The sequence below is a fragment of the Patagioenas fasciata genome, chromosome Z, assembly GCF_037038585.1.
Source record: "Patagioenas fasciata isolate bPatFas1 chromosome Z, bPatFas1.hap1, whole genome shotgun sequence".
Taxonomy (NCBI): domain Eukaryota; kingdom Metazoa; phylum Chordata; class Aves; order Columbiformes; family Columbidae; genus Patagioenas; species Patagioenas fasciata.
The window spans coordinates 23,700,679-23,716,837 of record NC_092560.1 but is presented as its reverse complement, the minus strand read 5'-3'; positions in this window follow the sequence as shown (position 1 = coordinate 23,716,837).

The window sequence follows — 16,159 nt, the reverse complement described above, 5'->3', positions numbered from 1 at the left end:
AGTGAAGGCTGTTAACACTAAGGAATAATGTCTTTGACCCTTTCTGAAAAGCTCATGGTTACTTCCTGGATTATCAGCATGACTGCGGCACTTACCACTGTGCTTGCTCCAGAGACTTGAATTTACAAGTTAGTTTCTCCTTCATTCCCACTATCAGAAAATGACAGAGCTGTAAAAGACTGGAGCAAAATTCAAGCTACTGAGAATGAACAGGGCAAGTAATACATCTACTAATCAAAATTGTAATTGTTTATGAAAAAATTGGCCTCAATATTGTTCTATATTTGAGAAAGTCAGACCTTTAAGAAACCTTAACACATATTTGTTTATTTCAGGGAGACAAATTAGTGTCTGATCAGGATCTTCACAATGTGCAATACTGTAAGACTGATGGGCAAAATTACTATAATCACAGTGTCTGAGGTGCATTTAGTTTAATTTAATCAAACTCTCAGTATATAACCTGGGGACACTTAGAGGGGACTGTTAGTGCTTTCTGATGGGAAGAAAATATAACTTTGTCAGTAGAAGAAGCTGACACAGCAGCTAGAAGCATCTGTACATGTGGTTAAAGGCCAGGAACTCACAGTGCTCCTTACCCAGACGGCACTGTGGAAGAGGCTGGCTGCAGCCAGCATGGGCAACGTATACTCCAAGGGCTTGAGTGGCAAAAGGCCCAGTAACAGTTATGAGCAACCAAAATGAAGGAATTGTGGAAGCAAATCTGAGGGATACTTTGTCCTTAATTCCCCACACCTTCATGTTTTTCCTTTGTTTTCTTGCAACTACTAGAGTTCAAGATAAAATGTCAACCTCAGCTTTTGACTACAACCTGAAAATTGAAAAGCAACATTGTGACATTTTAGCTCTGAGACCTTTATTTTCTGGCTAGGAAAAAATAGACCTGGCTGAATTTAAGCTTGCTCTCATCATCCTGATGCCAGGGGAAAGTCACACAGCCAAAATATCATCTGAGAGCCTGTTCTTTTTTTTTTTTTTTTTTTTTTTTCATTATGTTTCTAGGGCTTTTTTTTTTTATTGTTATTTGACTCTATGGGGGAAGAAGCCAAGGTTACCCTTGATTAGTCTTTCACCTCAGCAAAATGCAGTGAGTGTGCCTCCTGGTTCATGGAAATCCTACAGACAGTAGTTTCAGTGACTGTGACAGTGGGGCTGGTCTACAAACAACAGCTACAGGTTAATGAAAAGATACTTAACAGCCAAAGAAATCATGGGAGATCCTTATTACACACTTTCAGTACCTCTAAATCCACCCCAGTGATTCCCTGCCATGCTGGGTCTCACTATCCTAGGTTGCTAGGACAGGCAGACTGATGGTATATTATCGCTGATGCATTGCCAGTGCTTACACTGCAAGATCAAGCAATACCAGAAACTTGCTTTTGCTTTCAACCAAGACAAGTAAGAGCATTGAATTCTCATGACTAAACGTTGTATTCATAATTTTAGGCAACTTTCTGCTTTAAAGTAGTTTTTTACCTCTTCACATCTAGATCGCAATCCAACAGAGTCTCGATCCATGCCTATAGGCTGTGCTGCTTCCCCTGGTTCTATTTTTTTTTTCTTAATTTAATTATTAGGATGATAATAGGAAGTTTCTCTAAGGATTTTTTGTATCTGGATTTCCAGTATTTAATCTTTTATAAGGCTTCCCCTTTTTTGCCATGTGAGATCTTGGTCTCACCATTTCAAAGAAAGTTGAATTTTCAGGCATACTGGGTTCATGGATCTGGCTTCCTGTAGGTCTATCATTCACTGCTCACCCTGTAGACAGTGAGAGGAGGGGCCATGAAACATCAGGAAAACATTTTCTAATCATTCCCGCTTCTGCTCTAGCTTCACCTCCCATCTCCAACAATGCTTGGCAGCCATTGAAAGAGAAAAGCACCCCTTTCAAACCTGCTGTTGTATTTCTGTGCAACGTGAACTATATAGACAGGTTCAAGTCATATTCCTGATTCAAGAAAGGCCTGGGGATACTTTATTCTTTTGTAGTTCTTGCCTTTTGGCCATTGATATAAATAAATAAATACAAATAATAATGAAGCTGGTGAGTTTCTACACTGGTTTGACTGTACTTAAGGACTCATTTTCTACTACAGCTGATTCTTAAAGATGTCTGAGGACTGTCAAGGCTAAACAAAGACTTAAAGAGCAGGAAGGATATTTTGAATTAGAAAAGAGAAACACTGGCAGAGCTCCATGTGCCATATGTTAGGCTCTGCTCATGGTTCCTTGTTTTCTGAGTACAGAAAGGTAAAAAAGTCAAGTAAGGGAGGGAAGAATTATTCAGGGAAACATTTGGCAGGAAGAAGAGTAGGTTGAGATTCTAAGGTTCACTCTGTTGCTGTATGGAGATTACAGGAGACAGGATTTAACCAATAATGTTAGTAAAACCTTCTACTTAACGAATTCTTAATTGAAGCGTTCTTCCTTTGGATATATTGTTATTCAAAAGCATGTGATGATGTTTCCTGGGAAATTTTAAAGGCAGCAGATGCATTATGAAGAGCTCTCCATAAAAACCATCATTCAAAATACAAAGAAATTGAATACATAAGTCACAAAATATTGGTTTTGTCCCTTCAAATTGGGTAATAACATTTCTAATGTGAGGGTAGTTTCAGTCAAATTCTTTCAATATGTGTACTTATAACTGTACAACTAAATTCTTGCAAATAATGTCAAGAAACTGGAACATTTGGATAGTGAATGTAAATTATATCAAAATGTAAGTGCTTCATCCAACAAAATGAAGCTCTGAAAATCTCCAGGTATTTATTTTTAGGTTATAGTTTTCATAGTACTCATACAAATACATATTTTTTTAAAATAAGGTATTTGTTAATAAAATAGATCTGCCAAAATAAATAGCTGTCTTTTCTGTTATATGCATATTGGGCCCTTAGGTTTTCAAACATATTGCTAAATATTTTCCCTGAGTATCTAGCAATATTGTTTACTGCATCATTTTCTGGAAGGTCTTTGTCATCCCCACAGGAAAAAGAGGTCTGCACCTGGCAGGCAGACTTTGCGTGTCTGCTTACTTTGCAGAAGCTGGATTTGGTGGCTGTTGTAAACTCATTATTTATTATGCATAATTGTTGACCTTTTGCCTGCATTCTCTAGTGAGGAATTCAGACCATTTACTGTACTGCGGAAGAATAGGTGATTCTGTCTAATAGAGATTTGGTAATTTCCTTTTAAATCTCTCTCTTTTTCTTTTTTTTTTTCCCACTAGCTTCAATTAAATTGCTAAAATGTGTGGCTTTGAAGATCTTCCAATGAAATAAACGTTCACACAGCTGAGTGATGTTGCAGTTCTTTAATATCAAGCAGATTGGAATATGCATCAAAATAATTAATTTAAGCATTATATTACCATTTGCTAAGATCTGACAAAAGAACCTGTTGCTTTATGTTGGTGAAAGGATAGTGGTTTATTTATACAAAGCTCCTTTTAACCCAAATTTTAATAGTTCAATCAGTTGAACAATTAAGAAAATTACTTCAGTGTAATTTTTATACTGAATGATGTTAAGCAATAACCAAATTATTTACTGAAATTTGTTCTCTTATCAATGGAGTTAGTAGTTTGAAGAAAAAAGCTCAAATTTAGAAGCAAACTATATCAGAAAAATAAATTCCAACTGCTGTCTCAATTAACTACAGGAAAGAGAGATTTCTGACTGAAGGTTATGATTAATACAAGAACTGTTATAATACAAACAGTTACCATTACTATTAACAAGAAGAAAATAAATTACTGCAGCCTTCAGTGTTTTTTGACTGAATAACAACTTTAATATCTTTCCTTGTTATGGTAAGGCAATTCCTACTTAGGATAACATTTTTATTGATAGGAGAGTCATAGTGGTCTTGGAGTCTTATTTAATTTGTTTATATCTTTTCCTGTCTCTAGACTATTTTTTCTTCAAGTAATTTCAGAGGCAGCGCCTGGCTTTAGGATAAGAAGTGATAAGAAGGTCTCCAGGTAGTGAATGCAACCTATCTTAGCTTCTGACACTGGAGACCTAGGTGTAAATCTTCTCAGAGGCCAGCTGAAATCATTTCCACAGAACAGTGCTCCAGAGGCAGTCTCATTCAGCTTCCCCTGAAAGAGATTTCATTTCATTAAACTGTAGACTTGACTCCCTTGCAAAGAGGTCAGGAAAAATGCTACATACTGCTCTCTCCCTTCAGTAGTGTGACCTTTTCTTTGATTTATAGCACCTGAATCGTTGTGTGCCACAGAAGGGCCATATCGATAGAGTCCTGTTTTCTGCAAAATTAAGACAATCAGATGAGGACATTATATGTATTTCTGAGCAAAATACCAGAAAGCCATAATGCATTGCAATATCATTGCAGCAGCATATGCTTGTCCAATATATATTACAAACAGCTAAAAAGAACCAATCAAGCAAACCAAGCCCACAGATCAACCAACCAACCAACCAACAACACCCCCCCCCAAACCCAAAACAAACAAAAACCCACACCAAACCAAACAACAAACATTTATTAATTTCTAACATGAGAACATTACTATTATTATTATAACTATAATTATTATTATTGTTTTATTACTATTATTTATTTATTTATTTGTTTGTTTTTAAAGTTAGCCATCTGATACTGTAATCACAACAGAGCAGTTCAGACTTGTCAGTAAGATGCTCCAGGTAACTGGGTTATGTAAAGAATCAAAATGGTAAAGTTGTTATTATTAGCATCTTATCAATATTGTTGAAAATGTTACCCTTGTAGCTGAAACTGAGAGTGCTTTCTCTGGTCTTTAAGTGGTGACTTAATTGTGTTGAGCAAATAGTTTCCCAGTCACAATCATAATATCATTGTATTTTGATCTTACATCTATTGTCTGCCATTCATCTTTACGCAGCCCATTCTTTGGTGTCCTGGTTGTCAAAGTGCTGCTTTTTGCTACAGCCAGGATTTTGGGTTACATGTATGTACTCATAAAAATGGACATTTTTCTTACAAGATGGACTTTACTGAGATGGAATATTCATTTATCTTACTTCTCACACAGCAAACAGCTGGTCAGATTCTCTAGCTACAATGGGATTCAAAGTTTTTTACTAAAAGGGAGTGGCAATAGCTTTGATATGAAGAAGTTTCTGGTAATAGATGCATTTGCTTCCATTTTCCTAAGGTCTGGTCTATTGAACATGCCTGAGGTGCAAGTAACTTAATGAATTGAGAAGGTGGTTAGCATCCCACCACCCTGGTGGTTATGTCTTTTACCTATGACATCTATATATGTAGTACAGATGTGTTATATCTACTACGTATTTTTTGCTGTTTACTGCCATGCAACTTGTGGGCTCTTGCAGAGGGGAGGGAAAGAACAGCAACTTGGGGGTTAGCAGTCCCTAGGCAATAACTTGTTCTCAGAAAGAAGGCACCAAAGTTCTTTCTAAGAAAAGGAAAATGAAAGTACTTCCAGGAAGAAATTAATAAAAGCTCATGAATGGCATACCCTGTGCTGAAAAGAGCAATATGTTGGTTCAATATATTCTGAACAACTTTACCGGAATTTGCATTATAGAAAGAGTTAAAAATGTGACAGATTGGAAAGCTGTATGCAAAATGTTTTTCTGACTCACAAGTATTTTGATGCTGGAAAGAGTTATTCCAGTTTCTGTTCTTTCTCCATGTCCTTTCTGTATTCCATTTTGGTTGGGTGCGAACACCAACTCGTAAGGCTTTGACATGTATGTCTTCTTTTCCACGATATTTAGTGAACAAGAGATGCTTTACTTTTAAGTATAAAATATTGGAGACTGTCATGCCAATAAAAAAGTCTAATCCCAGCCAAAGCATCAAGTAGTCTTGTTCCTGCTTTTACCTACATACCAGAAAAAAAAGAAAATCTACCATAAACTCCCACTAAATAGGAGCTCTAGATAGGAATTAGAATCGTAGAATCACAGAATCATTCAGGTTGGAAAAGATCTTTAAGACCATGGAGTCCAATTACCTATATTAACTTGAAAAGGGACTCTGAAGTCAGAAATCTCATTGAATGACCTTCTCACTTCAGTTTCAGCTGATGTCTTTGCCTTCCAAATTATTGTAGTTAATAGCACACCTGTTAAAAGTTTTTCATTTGTTAGATGGATGATGCTGTTTTATAATGTGGCCAAATAATGTACCCATTAGGAATTTCAAGTCTGGTACCAACAAGGTGTCTGCAGCTCTTCTTAAACAGTGCTTGAAACCTCAGAGGGAACGTCATTGAAAGACAGTTTGGGAAGAAAGCCATGCGAGTTTAACCTGTGACTGCCCATATTTGGATGTCATTGCATTTCTGTCTGATGTTTCCTTAGTAATTAGGGTTCATAAATACAGTGAAGGTAAAGCAGGGAGAGGTTATTAATGGATTTGAGCAAGTGAAGTGTGTTGACCCTGTGTGTGCAGACATCAGATACAGTTGTATTCAAATGAAGGCTGAAATCTTTTGAAAGGCAGAAAGAATCAAAACAGATGTGTCTGTACATGGATTTTCAAAAGCAATGCTTTTAAATTACTTAATTAAACATTGATATTAGTAAAACCAATGTTTCTACCTTGAATGTCACCCTGTTTTGTAAGCATAGAATTCTCTTTCCTACTTTTGTGCCAGTTGTTTATTTTCACCTACCTGTAGAAATCTCTGATCTTTCATCACACATTCATGTTAGGTTTTTTTTTTTTTTTTTTGGATATTTTTATTTTATTTTCTCTTGCTTCCTTTTCCCCCTATTTCTATCAGAATTTAGTTGCCACCACAGTTATATTAAATACCTTGTGGCAGTTGAAATATATCAATGAAATATTGGTAACAAGGTTCATTTCCAAAATCTATCTTGACATCACAAGATACTCATCATGCTCCAGATGTTGGCTGTTTGGGGATAGATTAAAGTCATATGATTATTTATGCTGTCTTTTTATACTGAGCCGAAGAAGTCCTTTATAAGCTGAGACAAAGCTTTCTTATAACACTGGAGGAAAAATTTAGGACATCAAAATATGAATCTGACAAACCATTAAAGCCCAGCAGCACCAAAATTAGAAGCAAAGTAGCAATTATTTATCAAGTCTACTCTCAAGATAGACGAGTATAAAAGGAGAGTTGAAAGTGATTTCATTATGTAAATAAAAATATATTTGATTGAAGACAAGTGGAAGTGATGCTGTTCACTGGTTTATAATGTGGATTTCTCATAATATTAGGCAAGTTTCTGGGTTTTCTTCTTGGCTGAGACAGACGAAGAAAGCCTATTACTTTTTCTCTGATAACACCGGTGAAAGCTTTGTCTCATGCTAAAATCCCAAACCATGTGCAAACATAAACATTTGAACAATGTATCAAGATAATCTGTTACCGGGGTGTTATTAAAAAACATTTGACATTGCTTTACTATCTACTTAGTTGTCTCTCAATATACACCATCAGTTTTCTGTATCTTCTTATAATATGGCAACCAGGAAAGCGCTTGAGTCACCATTCCTGGAGCTGTTTGAAAGGCATATAGGTGAGGTTCTTAGGAACAGGCTTTAGTGCCAGAGTTAGGTTAATGGTTGGACTTGATGATCTTGAGGGTCTCTTTCAGGCAAAATAATTCTATGATTTAAGATTACAACATGATACTTCTGTTTGCAAATTAACATATTTTCAAGATGTAGTGATGCTGGATCAAAAAGAAGAGACATTGACAAAACCAGCTCAGACTCCTGTCTGAATCAGACTGAGCAATTTTTGAGAGCTGAAAGCAGTTAGTGGAACTCTTTGTTCAGGAGCACGATTTCTGAGATCACAGACTTGAAGCTATTTGCATGGTGATTTTGGCATGCTTTTGAGCTACAGAAGTAAGTAAAATTTTGAGTCCACTTACATGTTTTGATTTTTTGAAAGATTCTGAGGACAAAGGGCATGAATAATTAGATTGATGGAAGTAAAAAAGCTCTGAGAGGTTCATACAAGTGGCTTGGAAAAGTAAGCCCTTGTTCTTTTTATATCTGATCTGAAAAATCTCAGTTCCAGTATGTTCTGAGGTTCGGCCCATAATTAGCAGTGACCTATGTGTTTTAAGGATAAGCTATAAGGAGGTGAAACCAGACTGTTCCTTATATATTCAATTTTAATGCATTGCTGTTGGAAAAAAAAAAAAAAAAGACTCTGTTTAAGAGGAGTTGTGAGTTTGAGGACAAAATCAATTAACAGAGTTTTTGTGATGACATGACATTGTGTGATAAGCATCCATTGCCACTCTATTCTTCTGTAATGATAGAATTTGCCTTGACCTGGAAGTTTACAGGCATCGTGATCCTATATCAGACTGCCCTATCATCGATTTAGCTCAAATAATTTGCTCCTAAAATGAATTTGTAGATGCTACTACATTTTAAGGGTCATCAAATCTTTATGAAGAATTTTGTATGTTGCATGTTATCTATCTGTATCACATGACTCCTGCATATTTTCAGTAGGTTTATGCAGTTATATTTAACATTTTTAGTTTTATGGATTTGTCTTGGTTTCCTTCAATTAATAGCTTTTTGCAGAAGCTGATAAATAAGAAAATGGGTTATTCAGGGTTGGGGTTACTTTTGAAGAGAGTGCTACATTTCTCTTACTGGAAAACTGACAATCCAAATAATGAAAAAAGTATTTCCTTCTTTCTCCTTTTCAAAAACCAAGCACTTTTTTTCTCCCCCAAATTTGCCATTTCCCTTTTACCTGGGAAATATTTCTCTCCTACTTCTGATTCAAACCCACAAAATAACCCCAGATGATCTACGAGGAAGTATTTTCACAAAAGATTTGCTGAAGCAAATGTGGCATAAATATGCACATGGTTTCAATTTCCTGAACAGCACTGACATTTTTACTCAATTTCCTCTTAATCCTTCCTCACTCACAACTCCCTTGCCTCTGGATTCCTTTCTCAGCAGCCAGGGGTGGGGTTAAAATAACATTGAAATGGAAGACAGCTCAACCAGCTGATTCTGTGTAATAAAATCCATTCCACTGTGGTCCTAATTTCATCAACTAATACAAGTCAACATCGAACGTTAATGAGGAAGGGTTTCCAATTAGATACAGTTTGACACTGACCCAGCTTTTCAGTCACCTTCAATTGTCAGCGATAAAAAGGACAGTTCAATATGATACGGATCATTCACTCCAAATCTCCACAACTCATTTATGACAAACACAACTAACAGAGCATAGGGAACTGCTGAATTGTTTTTCATTATGCTGGCACATTGGCTTTAGACTACAGTGGTAATGATCTTTAGAGGTTTTTCCATACAGAGTGCCATTAATGAGCAAACCAGGATGGGGTGATGAGATGATGGCGACCCACATTTTCAAGTGACAATATCAGCAACATGATGATGCTTTAAATTCCCTATTATTTCTGGAGAGTAATTCACTACCAGAGAGAAGAGAGAGTTAGGAGGCTAAGCTATTAAATATAATAAAATAAGTAGAGAAAGTGGATAGCTCATTAAAAATGAAAAGCTTTTGCAAAATACACCAGCCTTGTCTTTACCAGTCACTGTAAAATATGTTTCTGTCCATCTTTCCATAGACAGTTACTTAGATTGGTATTGTTGTAAGCTACTGTGTTAAAGTCCTGCAGAAGTATATTTTCCAGTGCGATGTTCCTCCATATTCAAACCCAGAGAATGTATAGGGAATAACAGTGGATAAAGGCAGACGTTAAATTCATTCCTGATGTTGGTGAAGGGCTTGCTGCTGCCCAGGCTAATACAGGTCATCCTCAAGACTATTCTAAATCCAGTGGGTTGTAATAACCACTTGCAATTTGTTAGTGTTAAACACAGAAAGAAGGTAAACTATGTCACTGCTATGGTTACAAAAATATGGGTACAATGTGACTTAAAGCAGAAAAACTATCTGGAGATTATAAAATGCAAGATCCTTACCTGATATTCTTTGAGACTGAAAATGCATTCCAAGGATCAGGGTACTTGTGAAAGAAAGAAAGGAAGGCTAGGAAAGCAAAAGAAAATGCACTGAGATTTGTTATTAGCAGGAACTGAAAGTTGCAGGTTTCCATCAGAGAGTATGTTTCAGGATGAAATGAGTTTTAACCATATCAAATATTTTCAGCAGGAATGAGCTCAGTAAATATCAGCTTAGCAAAATAAAGAAATTACTACTTTTCCGGTTAAGATTTGATTGTAGTGTCAAGTGTAGCAGACTGGTCAAATAAAAATCTTGTGTTGCTATTCCGCTAGAAAATCTGCCTATTTTAATTGTATGTCAAACAAGAGTGGGAAAAATCCATATGTGGTATGTCAAGCTGTTTTTTTTAAATTGTATGAGAATTATTGAATTTGAATGTTTAAAATCTATTTTGCATATAACTTTCCATTTTTCTCCTTTGCAGGATAGCCTTTCAGCTCTTCTTGATACTGGAAAGGGTGATTAACCTGGTGGAAACATATTAAGAGATTTAGTAATTACATTTTATTTTTTCTTTGTTGTTTATAATCCACAATCAAAAGATACAGAAAGAAACTTGCTGATTTAAGTTTATATGGGTTTCATAAAGCCATGCCAGCAGCTGTGATACATAGTTTTCACCTGTCCATAGTTTTATATGACATTTCAACCTTACTTGAAATTAAGCATAGACTAATGATTTCCTGGCATGATCAATTATTCCATATTTAGTTATTGAAAAATCACAACATATAATAATTCTTCCACATTCTTCCTAGAAAGTCCTTTACCATCCAGGTCTGCTTGCAAGGCTTCTTTGTCTTTCTTGCATCAATGGAAACAAAAACATTCACTGAGTGGCATTTGTACAGTCAGATTATCAGGCAGATGCACCCTGTTATCAATGTGTCAGGAGACTTTCACATGTTTTAATTTAAATGCCTACAATAGCTGAAAACGTGGTCATTTTCTGTATATAAGATGTAATGGTGGAAATCTGTCAAGTTTGTGTCAAGCAGAATATACTTATTCTCATTTTGCAGAGAGATAGTTTTGGTTCACATACAAACACTGTTAAAACTGTCCTTTCTAATCCTGGGCTTATGTATAGAGGTAATTGTTTTATAGGTCTAACTGTGTAAACTCCAGACACAATATCAGCATAGAATAATATCTGCAAACAGCAGGAAGCAGAGGAAAAAAGAAAAATACTGAAGGTCTGCAGAAACTGGAGCACTTATATACTGCTGGATATGAATTGTGAGTATCATAGTAGGAGGTCTCTTTTAGGAAAAGCGAAGGAAGAGGATGAGAGATGTGTTGATTTTTCTGTAACATTATGCACCAAACTGAAGGCTGGTTTCCTTTAGTTTAGTGTGTGAAGGGAGATTGGGTCATAAAGTGTCTAGTTCAGAACAGGGAGATATAAATTTTGTATTTGGGATTGTTATTACTATACAGAAGCAGTTTGACTGAAATGGCTCCTTGACATGATGTGGCAGTGTAGCTATTCTTTGGGTATGTCAAGTGATCAGACCCAATCCTTGCCCTTGCCATAAATATAGTTGGGTTTGTGCTGGAATCCCTTCACTGTATTTGCCTGGTCTGGCCCTACTGCTCTCACGGGTAAGTACATAACAGGAGTCACCACATAGAAGGGCTTTCTTGTGGCCCAGAGCAGTCTAAGCCACTTCTACCTCACTTCACTGAAGTCCTGTCACATAAGTTGGTCAAAGTATGGGTCAGACAAAGAGCTTGTGTTCATTCACTATGTTACATACGTGTGTATTGAGTTTCTGTAAAAATTTTCTTGGTTCTGAGCTGTCTACAAATCATAGCTGAGACACCCCCCAGACCAAGGAGACTGAAAGGATTTCCTTGGGCCTGTGGTTGTGTGAGGTGACTGCCATTAGCTGATAGAAGATGTGGGTTTATATGATACCACGTGATGACACACACTGTGAGAATTTTTTGCTTTTCTCCCCTACTGTCATGCCCAGTACAGTTGACTGTCCAGTGCTCTGGTGGGGCATATGTGCATCAAAACTCTTCTATGCGAGAAACAATTCTTAATCAGAAATGTGTTTATTCCAAATGTGTTCACAGCAAAATCATAGAGTGCTGCGATTTACTTTCTGTAGTGGATTATGAACTCAATATTGAAGGCTGATCATTTTGATTTAAAATCCATTTAATTTTTACGATAGTGTAGGAGATACACACTGTGAAACCTGCCTCTGTGCTATTGCATGGCTAGGATTTGTACGGGGATTTACTAATCAGTGTCTTCCACTGACACACACAAATGGAAGAAGTGCTAAATTTTGTTTTATGGACTGAGCCTGTTAATGTCTTGACTTCAAGTTGTGAAATTCCGTGGTTTGTGCTAAAATATTGAGTCCGTCAGCTTAAAGGCAGCAGAAACTCTTAAAAGTTGCTACATACTGTTGTGGTGGAGTGTCAGAACAATTCCCTTGGGAAACATACTACCTAAGAAAACAATTTACAGTTCCAATTAGTCTATTTATACCTTTTATTTTATTTTTCTTTTAAGTCCCAAACTACTTGTCCCACAGACACTAACTTTGCATAACGAATATTCACTGTTATCTTGATTTTAGTCTTCAAGTGAGAAATGAAAAACTGAGATGAAGTATAGGTTACTACCCTGTCAGTTTATGTGTGTGTGTTGTAAAAGTGACAACAGAAGTCATATTTGGCAAGTATTTTCCTCTTATGGTGAACATATGTGACTTGTAATAGATAAGTAAGTTTGCAAGTTGCTTCAGGATGTGTAAAGTACTTCACCTAATTGCTGAAATTTCTCTTTTGCTCCTAATTGTTTTGAAAGGATATGTGCTTTTCTAATGACAATAGACAATGTTCTGTAAACTGAGTGGATTTTTTTCCAGGCTATATTTTTAGGATGAAAAGTATTGTTCCTCAGAAATTTTGAGTTCTTCATTTAACATAGGAATTACATTTTTTTTGAAAAGAAAAATCTTTTCTACGCAGCCCTTGTGCAGAGGACCATGACAGAAGACGGATTCATTCTGCCACTCACCATATTGCTAACAGGACATATGACAGTACCAATGATTCAGAGGTCAGAAATCAGAATAAGCAAAATTGATATCCCTGTCTAAAATATTTAAAAAAAAAAAAAAATCAGTTGGCAGAAATCTTGCTATGTCACATCAATAGAGCTCTTTAGGTCCTCACCTGACAGCTATAAGGAAATCAGGTACTATGAAGAACTTGGACTGGCTGTCATTCACAGCTTCACAGACCTCAGGGGGTTATATGTTTGGTGAGTATCTGCCTAGAAATCACTGGCATTGTGTACACAGGTCTTTCTGATTTCTTAGTGTGACATTTCAATCATTGTACAAGTTAGGATGTTATAAATCATTTCACACATAATGATTTTACTACTTTGGATGCTTGGCTCCCTAAAAACAACTTCTTTCCTAAGAAAGCGACTATATTTGGTAATTTTCTTGTGGTTTTCTCTCCTAGGTGAAGGACAAACTTAACTCAAGTATACTATGATTACAGGATGAGCTTATGCTTTGTTAAATGTCTGACACTCCACCTTGAAGAAAGGAGGGAGTGTGAGAATAAGAGAGAGAGACGTTATGAATACTGTGTTGAAAATGAGCTTCAATATGCATTGCCTCTTTATTAGATGCTAGAGACTCCATAACGAGTGCTGATAGCATGAAGACGTCTTGAACACATATTCTCTGGTGTATGACAAATGATATAAACTCACTGAAGATTTTGTCACAGTCAAGGAACATTCCTCTCTGCTGTGGATTCTCCTGTGGCTATTAAGACCTAAGCTCCTGTTATAACTTTTTGTTAGGCTGACCAGAATGTCAGGCTACCATGAGGTACAAACCCATTGGAGACCAAGTTCCGTGATTGTGTTGGTCTCTTGGGTAGATTACTTGATGCTGGAAAAGGTTAAAAACAATGCTATGCTCTTTCCTTTGATAACAGCAACATGTATGTGTCTTTTCTAGTTACCCAATTTTCAGGAGAGTTTCAGGAGTTTGATACCTTTAGAGCTCTGCTTCTGCAAATTTCAACTGAAACTGGCCTCTGGATTGAAATTTATGGGGCGGAGAGAGCTAGCAGAACTAAACTGCAAGATTGGCTGAGTTGAGGGAATCACGTTACTACTCTTTCCTCTTGGTCTTCTTCAAGAGGAGATCAAGGGATATGGGAGGGTCTGGAAAGATGGCTACAGTGCCTCAGAAGAAAAGTGACAAAATATTCTGTGTCTGCTTTTCCTAAAACATGCTTGGAAAGCATATTCGGAGAGTGCCCTATGACTGGCTTAAATAGATATCAGAAGTTGATTGGATATTTTATACCATCATATCAAATGCTGTCAGTAATTACACATTGTTTCACACAGTACCTTGACTTTTGCTTGGAAGCTAGAGAAATTTATGTTTGATGTTTACCTGTTGCTCTTTGAGAGGCATTGAGCTTTATTCATAAACTGAACTTCCTTTATTGCAGGAAGAGAAAAGTCATACAATGTTTCCATGTTAACCTTTCATTTTTATGCTCTTTCCTAAATGTTGTACATGTAAGGATTTTTTTCCAATTATTTAACTTCTTCTTGCTGATTAATTTTATTTGTTTGCTTAATCATAAATAATTATTCAATTTGAATCAAGGGAAGGCTAGAAAATTATTTTTACATTAATTTATAGAATATTTTATTCATTCAAAATACTCCTGTGTTGTTCACTCTATTAAACAACAATTTGGTTTGGAAGTTGCCCCAAACAGGCAAATATTCCTGTATTTATGTATGAGAAAACTGTTTTTGCTTTGACCTGTTAAGGTATTTTTGGGATTTGGATATTGAATATGCTTATTAAATAGTGTCACCAAGCTCAAAAAGCGTGCAGATAAGACTGCTGGGCGGATAAGGTTCGAAGTTCAGACTCTGTTCTGTGGACTGCCTTAGCTGTGTGGAAAAAGATTTTGCATTAGCATCTAGCCAGATGCTGTATGTCTGTTGATGCATAAAAATCCCATAAATCACAACTAAAAAAAAATGCTTTTGTGAATAGCTTTAAAAGACCATGTAAATAAGGACATTGAGAGAAAATTTTTATGAAAGACCATGTACTATAATGTACTTGCATGACTGGTGTCTACAGTGATGACTTGGAATTGCTTTCTGCAGAAAAAAAGTAGTCTAGTCCCTATGGTTCCTACAACCATTTGAGGTTTGAAATTCCCAAGAGGGTTCCAGTCATGATGTCCATAATATGAGATGATTTCACAGGCCTTCCTGAGATGGTGTAAATAAAGATGAGTCATTGTTTTTACCTTCACGAGTCACTAGTACTGAGTGGCTGCCTTTGAATCAATGGTAGAGACAGAAATTTCTCACATCCCATCATTGCTTTCCATCTGTCTTTCACATATCTTATCCCAGATTATATCCTTGTGTCATAATATTTACAATAATGTGAACAGCCCTCCCATTTTCTCCTCATTTCCATGCTGTTTCTCCTGTCCTTCAAATAATGAGTACATTAAAAGTGTGTTTAACTGGGAGGACACACAAATACAGACCTTCTCATAACAATGTAATGTGTTACCTGATGGGGTAATAGACTGCTAGGCTTTTGAAAACACACACACACACACCCCCCTTACACCCATCCCTGAAATTCTGAAATTGAGTAAAATCTCATGATTATAACTTATCTCCTTTCTCTTGCATCAGTGGCACAGCTTAGTAAGTGTTTAGTATTTCTAGTAACACAGCAGGTGAAAACTCTCGCAGAGCTAAAGGGTTAGTCTTTCAAACTCCAGCAAAAGCATCAGGAAGAAGTTCTCAGAGACATTTGGTGTCCTAGCTGAAAAGATGTGCAAAATTAAAACAATGAAAGGCTGTTATTGTTGTTATTTTTGCTGTTATTACGTTTAGAGTTGAACTAGTAACAGTTATTACTATTACCATAAGTAGTAGCTTGTCATGCTTTCTGTAGGACAAATTACACTGTTCAAATGACCGGTGCAGCTGATTGAAGATCTCTATTGGTTTCAACTGCACATATGCAAGTTCTATATGAATTACCATTCTCAGTTGTAGTGTTGCTTATCTTGATTTCG